At 35.1% G+C, this 10,579-nt stretch overlaps 1 non-coding gene across 1 annotated transcript; it reads right to left on the bottom strand.

Moving 5' to 3' along the window:
• Nucleotides 1–1,559: 1,559 nt before the first annotated feature.
• Nucleotides 1,560–1,666, bottom strand: LOC133787741 (small nucleolar RNA R71). The gene has a single exon (XR_009872742.1). It is a non-coding gene; the product is annotated as a small nucleolar RNA R71 (small nucleolar RNA).
• Between the last annotated feature and the right edge of the window lie 8,913 nt (nucleotides 1,667–10,579).

The raw sequence follows: 10,579 nt of genomic DNA, 5'->3' as shown, positions 1-10,579 counted from the left end.
ATTGGCGGTACATGAATACTCATATTTGAGTTTTGAAAAGCATGGGTTTGAAATGAATTTTATGATGAATATTGCTTGCTGATTTTGTGAATAATTGGTGTGAAATTTGGAGAAATAATGATTTAAATGCATAAGTGATGTTCCAAGTGCTATGATGATTTTATGAAATTAAATTAGTATTTTAATTCACATTAAAATGATATTTTTACTCAAATAATTACCTACAGTTTTTTTTTATATTTTATAATGAAAATATGAGTTTTAACTCCAATATGGTGATTTTCGAGGGTTGAAATTGTTGCTGGAAGTTTTGGTAAAAATATGAAATATCTTTCAAATGAAAATGAAGTTTGTGTGTTTGTTGAAATAATATAATACCCTAAACTATATATATATTAAAATGATATTTTAAATGTAACATTGACTGTTCACATGTTAATAATTATGGTTTTCTTTATTTTAATTAAGAAAAATGTTGAGTTTAGATTCACTTGTGATTTTAAACAAAATAAATGGTGGCTGAAAGTTTAGTTTACTAAATTAAAAATAATTATTTTGGTTATCACATATGAGTTTACACTACATAAATTAAGTCTTAAATAATACAAGCAAAAATATATTTCTCTCACCCTTAAAATTTTATTTTATATTTTTTTTCTCACATCAAATCTTTTAATTTTATTAATTTAAATAAAGTGTTATTTTGTAAAGGAAATATGATATTTATAAGTATTTTTAGATAATTTCAAGCTTTGGTTATTTTTTTAAGCAATTTAAAAATAATAAATAGAATTATTGTTTATTTTATGGTTTAAATAAATTATTTTTATGAAAAAAAATAATGTCTTAAGAGGTTTAATCAACTTAGGTATTTAAAGGAAATAAATAATGGTGAGGAAACTATGTTACTAAATTTTTATTTTGAAAATGTTAGAAATAAGCGTGTAGAAATTATTGTTTTTAACGTCACTTTTTAACAACGCTTCCACGTAAGCATGTCGCATGCAAAGACACTTTTATGTTAAAAAATATGTCTATTATTCAACCATATAACTTCACTACTACAAAAACACCCTTTCAGGACACTTTTTAGGGCACTCACCTAGATGTGAGTCCTAAAAACAAACTCCTGGACTTTTTAGGACTCGCAACGCGAGTCCTTAAAGAATTTCTTTTAGGGCTTGCAAAGCGAGTCCTAAAAACTGTGTGTCCTAAAAGTTTGAGTTTTTTTTTAAAATAAACACCTCCTGTACTTTTTAGGACTCGCTAATAATTTTGAGATAAAACCCTCAATTATTCAGATGGTGCAAAACTGTGTACAATTTGGGGGGTTACCGAATGAGGATCCAAATCTACATATCACAAACTTTTTGGAGTTATGTGCGACATTTAAAATGAATGGGGTGAGTAACGATGTTGTACGATTGAGACTATTCCCATTTTCACTAAGGGACAGAGCTAAGAGTTGGTTGAATTCTTTACAAGATAATTCTATGCTTACTTGGGAAGATTTGGCTCAGAAGTTTCTTGGTAAATATTTTCCTCCTGCCAAGTCAGCCAGAATTAGAGGAGAGATTAACAACTTCCATCAACTTGATGGGGAGTCTTTTTATGATTCATGGGAAAAATTTAAGGAATTGCAAAGGAGATCCCCACATCATGGAATAGAGAAGTGGTTGTTAGTTCATACTTTTTACAATGGTTTGGTGGGAAATACAAGAACGATTATAGATGCAGCATCAGGAGGAGCATTTATGAGAAAAAATACTAATGAAGTGTATGAGTTGTTGGAAGAGATGGATATGAATAATTATAATTGGCCTACTGAGTGAGATAGTAAGAAAGTAGCGCGAGTCTTAGAAGTTGATCCAATTGCGCTATTGACTGCTCAAGTAGCATCTCTAACCAAACAACTACAGCAAACTAATGTCACCGCACAAGCAATGCAAGTACAAAATATCATGAGTTGTGAGATTTGTGGAAGACCTCATTCTTATGAACAATGCCCGAGCACAGCTAGTTTCTCAACAGATGTAAATAATATGCCCTTGGAACAGGCACAGGTTATAGGTAATTTTTCAAGACCTGCACCAAATACTTATTCAAATTCCTATACACTTGCCTAGAAAAATCATCCTAATCTGTCTTGGAAAAATAATCAAGGATTACAACCACAATATCCACAGTACCCACCTTAACAACCACCTCATCAACAAACTTATGGATTACATGCTAGACCATATTATGATCCAAACTCACGCCTATCTCATCCACCGTCTTCTCAAATGAACATACCAACAATTCAGCCAGACCAATTAAATCAATTCATTACAGAGACAAGGTCTTCCATCAGAAGTTTGGAGACACAAATAGGTCAATTGGCTCAGATGTTTTGTAGTGGATAGCAAGGAAATTTGCCTAGTTCCACAGAGGTAAACCCTAAAGAACAATGTCAAGCTATCACTTCGAGGAGTGGGACTAAGTATGATGGACCTACAGTGGAAGAGAAAGGGAAGAATACAAAGAAACAACAAGTTACTAGTCCAATTCATGAAGAGGTTACTAAAGACCTTCCAAAACCAGACAAACAAAAATATTATGAGCCTACACCAAAAATTCCATATCCTCAACGATTTTGAAAGGCTAATCTTGACAAACAATTCTCCAAATTCCTTGAAGTATTTAAGAAACTTCATATTAACATCCCATTTGCAGAGGCTCTAGAACAAATGCCTAGTTATCTGAAGTTTATGAAGGAGATATTGTCTAATAAAAGAAAAATAGAGGATTATGAAACTGTTGCATTAACTAAAGAGTGTAGTGAAATTATTCAAAAGAAGCTTCCTCAAAGTTAAGAGATCTAGGCTATTTTACTATAACTTGCACTATTGGAAACATTCATTGTGAGAGAACTTTATGTGATTTAGGTGCAAGTATAAATTTAATGTCACTATCTGTATTTAAAAGACTTGGTTTGGGGGAAGATAGACCGACTACTGTTACTCTTCTATTAGCTGATTGTTCTTTAACTTATCCGAGAGGTATTATAGAGAATGTTCTAGTAAAGGTAGATAAGTTCATTTTCCCAGTGGACTTTATTGTATTAGATATGGAGGAAGATGAGGATGTGCCTATTATAATAGGACGACCATTTTTAGCCATGGGGCAAGCACTAATAGACGTTCAGAAAGGAGAATTAAGGCTTAGAGTACAAGGAGATGAAGTCGTTTTTAATGTTTTCAAAGCTTTGAAATATCCTTCAGCTAGTGGCAGTTGCTTTTGTGTTAGTGTATTGGAGGAACCAATTAAAGGGGTTTAGTCTATTAAAGATCCATTGTAGTTGAGTCTGATAGAAAGTCCAAAAGAGTGTGTTGGTTGAAGTTGGTGAGTATGTTAAGTGGTTGAATTCATCAAGGCAAATATATAAAAAGACATATGAGTAATTAGAGCAAGTGCCCGAGAGACCTCTTCCATCCATTGAGAAGCCACCAGTTCTTGACTTAAAAACCTTACCTGATCATCTTAAGTATGATTATTTAGGTAAGAATGACACTCTCCCAGTTATTATTTCATCTTCTTTATCTGAGATTGAAGAAGAGAAGCTTTTGAGGGTATTAAGGGCTCACAAATTAGCAATTGGATGGACTTTAGCTGATATTAAAGGTATTAGTCCTTCGACAGTAATGCACCATATATTAACGGAGGAGGATTGTAAGCCTAGTATTGATGCTCAAAGGAGGTTAAATCCTTCAATGAAAGAAGAGGTAAGGAAAGAAATTCTTAAATGGTTGGATGCTGGGTAATTTACCCAATATCTGACAGTGCTTGGGATAGTCCAGTCCAGGTAGTTCCAAAGAAATGTGGCATGACGGTGGTTAAAAATAATAATAACGAACTTATTCCAACTCATACGGTGACGGGGTGGAGAATTTGTATTGATTACCATAAACTAAATAAAGCCACCTGAAAAGACCATTTTCCATTACCTTTCATTGATCAAATGTTAGATAGATTGGTTGGCCATCCTTATTACTGTTTCTTGGATGGATATTCCGGATATCATCAAATTCCTATAACACCGGAGGATAAAGAAAAGACTACCTTCACATGCCCTTATGGAACATTTTCCTTTAGGATTATGCCATTCTGGCTATGTAATGCTCCCGCCACCTTTCAAAGATGTATGTCAATTTTTTCAGACATGGTGGAAAAATGTATTGAAATTTTTATGGATGATTTTTCAATTTTTGGAGCCTCCTTTGATGGATGTTTACTTAATTTGGAAAGAGTTTTGAAAAGATGTGAGGAGTCTAATTTAATTTTAAACTGGGAGAAATGTCACTTCATGGTGACAGAAGGAATAGTCTTGGGCCACAAAATTTCACGCCATGGAATTGAAGTAGATAGGGCCAAGATATCAGTAATAGAAAATTTACCTCCTCCGGTGTCTGTTAAAGGGATTCGAAGCTTCTTGGGCCATGCTGGATTTTATAGGAGGTTTATAAAGGATTTTTCAAAAAATTCAAAGCCCTTATCTACCTTACTTATGAATGGTGTTATTCAATTTTGATTCTGAGTGTTTAAAGGTGTTTAATACTTTGAAGGAAAAACAAGTTTCCGCTGAATGGGTTGTATCACCAAATTGGGAAATTCCTTTTGAATTAATGTGTGATGCTAGTGATTATGCAGTAGGAGCGGTTCTTGGACAGCAAGTTGACAAGGTATTTCGAACAATTTATTATGTTAGTTGAACCTTGAATGATGCTCAATTAAATTATGCAACTAATGAGAAGGAATTACTTGCAATAGTCTTTGCATTTGACAAGTATAGGCCATATTTAATTGTTAATAAGGTGATAGTTTACACAAATCACTCATCTATTAAGTGTGTTATGACTAAAAAGGATGCTAAACCTTGTCTGATTCGATGGGTTTTTTTATTGCAAGAGTTTGATATGGAAATTCGTGATAAGAAGGGGATAGAAAATCTAGTTCCTGATCATTTATCTAGATTGGAAAAAGAAGACGAGCATAGTGCGAAAGATGAGTCTATTGATGAAAAAATTTCGGATGAACAATTATTTTCAATTGAATGTGAAGAGAAAATACCATGGTTTGCAGATTATGTTAACTATTTGGCAGCTAAGGTTGTGCCTCCTGATATGTCAAGGCAGAAATTAAAAAAGTTCTATTCGAAAGTTAAGCATTATTATTGGGATGAGCCCATTCTTTTTCGTCATTGTGCTGACCAAGTGATTAAAAGATGTGTCCCTGAAGAAGAAATGGCTTTTATACTTACTCATTGCCCTACTTTACATTGTGGTGGTCACTTTGGGGGAACAAGGACAGCAACAAAAGTGTTGCAATGTGGGTTTTATTGGCCTACGTTATTTAAAGATGCTAATGCCTTTGTTAAGAGTTGTGGTCGTTGCCAAAGGACTGGTAATATATCAAGAAGAGACCAAATCCCAATGAATGGAATTTTGGAGGTTGAGCTGTTTGATGTCTGGGGAATAGATTATATGGAACCCTTCCCATCATCTTATAAAAATAAGTACATTTTGCTGGTAGAAGATTATGTTTCTAAATGGGTAGAAGTTGCAGCAACTCCTACTTGTGATGGTAAAGAGGTACTTAAATTTCTACATAAGAATATTTTTACTCGGTTTGGTACTCCAAGAGCTACTATTAGTGACAGAGGTAGTCATTTCTGTAATAAATCATTCACATCTTTTTGTGTTCGTTATGGAGTTCATCACAGAAAAGCTCTGTTTTATCATCCATTAGCTAATGGTCAAGTTGAGGTGTCAAATCGAGAAATTAAAAGTATTTTAGAGAAAATTGTCAACACATCAAGGAAGATTGGTCGAAAAAGATTGATGATTCCAATTGGTATGTCTCCATATCGGTTGGTGTTCAGGAAGGCATGTCATTTACCAGTTCAACTTGAGCATCAAGCTTATTGGGCGATGAAAAAGTTGAATGTGGACTTATTTATGGCTAGGCAGAATAGGCTTCTAGAATTGAATGAGCTTGATGAATTTAGAAACGAAGCTTATGAAAATGCAAAGATTTATAAAGAAAAGTCTAAGGTGTTTCATGATAAATGAATAATAAAAAAGGATTTCCAACTGGGAGATAAAGTTTTGTTATTTAATTCTAGATTGAAACTGTTTCCAAGAAAACTAAAGTCTAGATGGTCGGGACCATTTACAGTTGTGGTATTGTTACCTAATGGAGTAGTTCAAATTCATAGCGAGAAAACAGGACATTTTAAAGTAAATGGTCAGAAGTTAAAGCATTATTTGGAAGGGCTGGTGGAAAAGTGTAAATCAGTGATGGTTTTGGAACTGTTGACCGCGCTTTTGGCCAACGACGTGAGAATGTAAAAAACGATGAAACCTTCAAGAGAAATAAAACGACACAGATGGTTTTGAATAGAAAGTAAATAACACATGCAATTTTTATATTGGTTCAGCCCCAATATATTGGTAATAGCCTAATCCACTTAGAGTTGTGATTATAGATCTATACTCAATATCAGATGAACTGAGCCAACTGAGTTTCTTCAGTACAGATTACAAGAATACAAGAATTCTTTTAGATACAAGCACTTTCTCTCTCTAGAAAATTCAGACCCCCAATTCCCCAAAAGTCTAAAAAGAAGCCCCTTTTCTAATCCCATAAGCAATATATTTATAGGCTTAGGATCATACATCTGCTATCCCCTAGAATCGGGATATTTTATTATATTTATTACATTTAAATTACAAAAATATTCAAAATGTAACAGAACACCAAATATGTGGGAAGAATGAGAGATTCCCGCATATGCCAAGACCGATTCTTGTTGAAGCCATTTCTGGGAATCTTGACTTAGTCCTCCTCTATCTGGTTGATGAATATCACCTTCTGGTCGGCCACACCTCTACTTGGACAGTCATGCACTTAGCTGGTAGGACATGCACTTGCTGGTAGGACATCGACTTACTGGTAGGACATGCACTTACTGGTCGGACATGTGCATGACCGATCGACCAATGTCACTCCTGGGCAGTGATGTCACTCCTGGGCAGCAATGTCACTCCTGGGTAGTAATGTCACTCCTGGGCAGTAATGTCACTCCTGGGCAGCAATGTCACTTCTAGGCAGTAATGCCACTCCTGGGCAGTAATGCCACTCCTGGGCAGTAATGCCACTCCTGGGCAGCAATGTCACTTCTGGGCAGTAATGTCACTCCTGGGTAGTAATGTCGTGACTGGTAGAACAAGGTCATGCCTGGTCGGTCAAGACACTTCTCAAGCCAGTCAAAATTTTATCACAACTCTGAGGAGCCAATATATTTATTGACTATTAATGTGTTTTTTGCTGACCATGCACTGCCACTTGTCACCTCTATTGTCACGTCATTGATCTCCAATTTTTGGGGATAACAGGAACCCCTCTAAATGGGGTGTTCAACGTCCGGCTAAATGATGTTATCAACAGCGCTATAGGAGGCATTCCTATATTTTATTTTAGTTTTTTTTATGAGTTTTATTTAGTGGACAATTTATTTTGAATTTGTAAAGATTAGTTATTTTAATTCAATTTTTTTCAGTATAAAGTTTGTAAAAATCGTGAAAATCATGAAAAAAAAATGTGTTTTCAATTAATCATTGGGCCAAGTTGCGACTTGAATTAGCAAATCGCGAAATTACACAAGTCAGAGAGCAATTCGAAATATGAAGAAGAGGCGGGTCACGACTTGGGCTAATGAGTCACGACCCTAGGCTGAAACAAAGAGCAAAGCATTTCTGGAATTTGGGGCGAGCCGCGACTTGCCAAGCTGAGTTGCAGCGCTTGGAAATTTATTTTCTAAAGGAATTTGAGGCAGGTCGCAGCGCACCTGTGTCAGACATAATGCAGAAGGCTTAAAACTCATTTTTTTCTTAAACCTTTTCTCATTTTTTTTCTTCAAATTCTCTCATTTCAAATCACATTTCCTTAAGATAAACCTCTACAATTTTCCCTCTTTTCTTCTATTTCAAATTCTCTTCATCTATTTTTCTAATTCCTACTTCATATTTCTTGTTAATTTCTTCCATTATTTTTTTTCTAACTCTAATTTGTGTTCTATTGGTGCTTGGTAAGGAATTGAAGGAGGATTAAAGGGTGGTACATTTTTCAACTTTCAAGGCTTGTAAGTTTTTCTTTTTGAAGTATTTCTTGAGTTGCATTTATATTAAGAGATTTCCTTGGATGTGTGGACTGTTTGTTGGTATATTGGGTGAAAAATTTTGGGAGATTTTAGTAAGGAAATTTCAGAGTTTTAGGCGAAGTGCTGTAGAAATTTTTGTGTGTCGTTTTTGAAAAATTGTGAAGGTATGGGACCAAGGAAACAACCCACTAGGGCAGCATCTTCAAAGAATACTAGTTGCCCTTCCTCCTCCTGTTCCCAACCACCCCAAACCCAGTCAAATCCGCCAGCACCTCAGCCAATTTTAGAATATGATCCCGTGCGTTTCATTAATAAGGATGCCCATGATCTTTATCAAAGGCTATCCCAATGACCAGTTTTTCAAGAGCGTGGGATGGACATTAAAGAAGAACTATTCCCTAATGACACTTATCATATTATTAGGAATGAAATTTTACGTCGAGCTTGGCAATTTTTTGTGGACGAAAAGATGCGAAAATCCAATTGCTCCTTGGTCTATGAGTTTTACGCCAATTTTCCTGGGGCTGTAAATAGAAAGGTGTTTGTTATGGGCGTTTCAATTGAATGCACCATTGATAATATTGATGCTTTATTTAACGTACTTAAGTTATCTCCAGAAGAGGATGAGTATTATCAATTGACATATAATAGTGAGGTAAATTGAACTGAGGTGGCTGAGACCTTAGGAATTCCTCGTGTTTCCTTTGTTATCCAGAATTGGGAGCCCAAACATTTAAGAAGATACCAAATGAATGTCGTAGCTAAAGCTTGGACTCGTTTTGTGAGTGCAAGGCTTATGCCAAACACGCGCTTGTTTGAAGTGGGTATTGATCAGTGTCTTTTGGTATATGCCATTATGACAGGGTTCTCCATTGACATTAGGCGAGTTATTCACCGGAGCATAAGGGATTTATGTCGCATAACCTTTACTGCTAGGTTGGGGCATGGTCCATGATTACTGATCTGTGTGAGATTTGGGAGGTGTCGAAATATCCTAGTGATATTTTTAGGAAGGCGATGGGGGATATTTCTCTGGCTAGAGTGAATAAATTCAATGCCCCATCCTTAGAGCCACAATTAACGATACCTAGAAATGTAAGAGTTGGTAGGGAAGGAGAAGCAGCTGAGGAGCCCATACCAGCCAATGATCAAACAAAGGGAGTGCAAGCAGTTGAGGAAGAGAGAAGAGAAGAATACCCTCAATATTTGGCACTGGAGGCTCCACCGGATCCACAATTGGCCAGACTCGATTACATCATTCGATAGAACCAGCATACGCACAATTATTTGGGCGAGCTTCATGATTTCCATAGAGCTCAAGTTGATAGGAAAAATGAGCTGGTTTACCGATGGTCGAACTAAGAGGCGAACCGCCAGTACTTCCCTTATCCACCACCTTGGCATCCATTTCCAGACCCACCGCCATTTTGAAGTGATTCGCACCAGGTAAGTTTTGTTTTCTTTACTTATTTTTAAACATTGGGGACAATGTTTAGGTTAAGTTTGGGGGAGGGCGCTTATTTTCTGGTAGTGATGTTTTGTGTGATTTGTTTATGTTAGTATTTAGAGTTTTGTTTTAGTGTGTTTAGTTTGGTACCAACATGAATAAAAAAATTGACAACAATTGCCGATGAGAATAAAATGAACGTTATGAGTATAATTCAAAGAAAATGAAATCTGAAACAAAATCTTTGTGCTTGATTAAACACTTCATTAGTTCATTTTAGTTTAGATAACATTTCTTGAATATTTTGTCATGATGTTAAATTTATGTTTTTGATATTGATTATGCTTGCTGAAATTGGTTAGTGGAATGATTAATGGAGAGTGAAAATTATTTTCAACAACTCTAGAACTTGCTTACTTGTTATTTGAGGCGAAATAATATATCATGTATGCTTAGGAACATGATTTAGGCTATCATTTGGATCATTTGAGCTTTTCTTTCCAACCTTAAATTACTTAATCCTTTGCTTACCCTTTTTTAGCATAATTTTGTATCCTTTTTGTTCTAAACCATCATTTAAGCCTAATACTTGCCCATTGGTTATATATCCGTCCCTAATATACTATGAGCATATGATTGAGAAATAATTATGGGAATTGATGTGTAATGGGTTTAATTGTGATTTGAGTGGGTTTAGAAAGTGAAAGTGAAAAATCTAGAGAGAATATATATATTGAAAAAAAAAGATTAAAGATATTTCAATACACTCCCAATATGAGTATATAATAAAAATCAAGTTTGGGGTAGTGTAGCTGTTTTTGAAAAAGAAAAAAAACAAAATAAATATATATCTCTCCAAAAGAAAAATATATATAAGTAAGAGAGGGGATTATGGGATTGTATTCTTGTGGACCTAAAGTTAGTGAGTTTTG

This window comes from Humulus lupulus, chromosome 6 (genome assembly GCF_963169125.1).
Source record: "Humulus lupulus chromosome 6, drHumLupu1.1, whole genome shotgun sequence".
In the NCBI taxonomy this organism is placed as follows: domain Eukaryota; kingdom Viridiplantae; phylum Streptophyta; class Magnoliopsida; order Rosales; family Cannabaceae; genus Humulus; species Humulus lupulus.
This window is presented reverse-complemented; position numbering and strand designations above follow the sequence as displayed.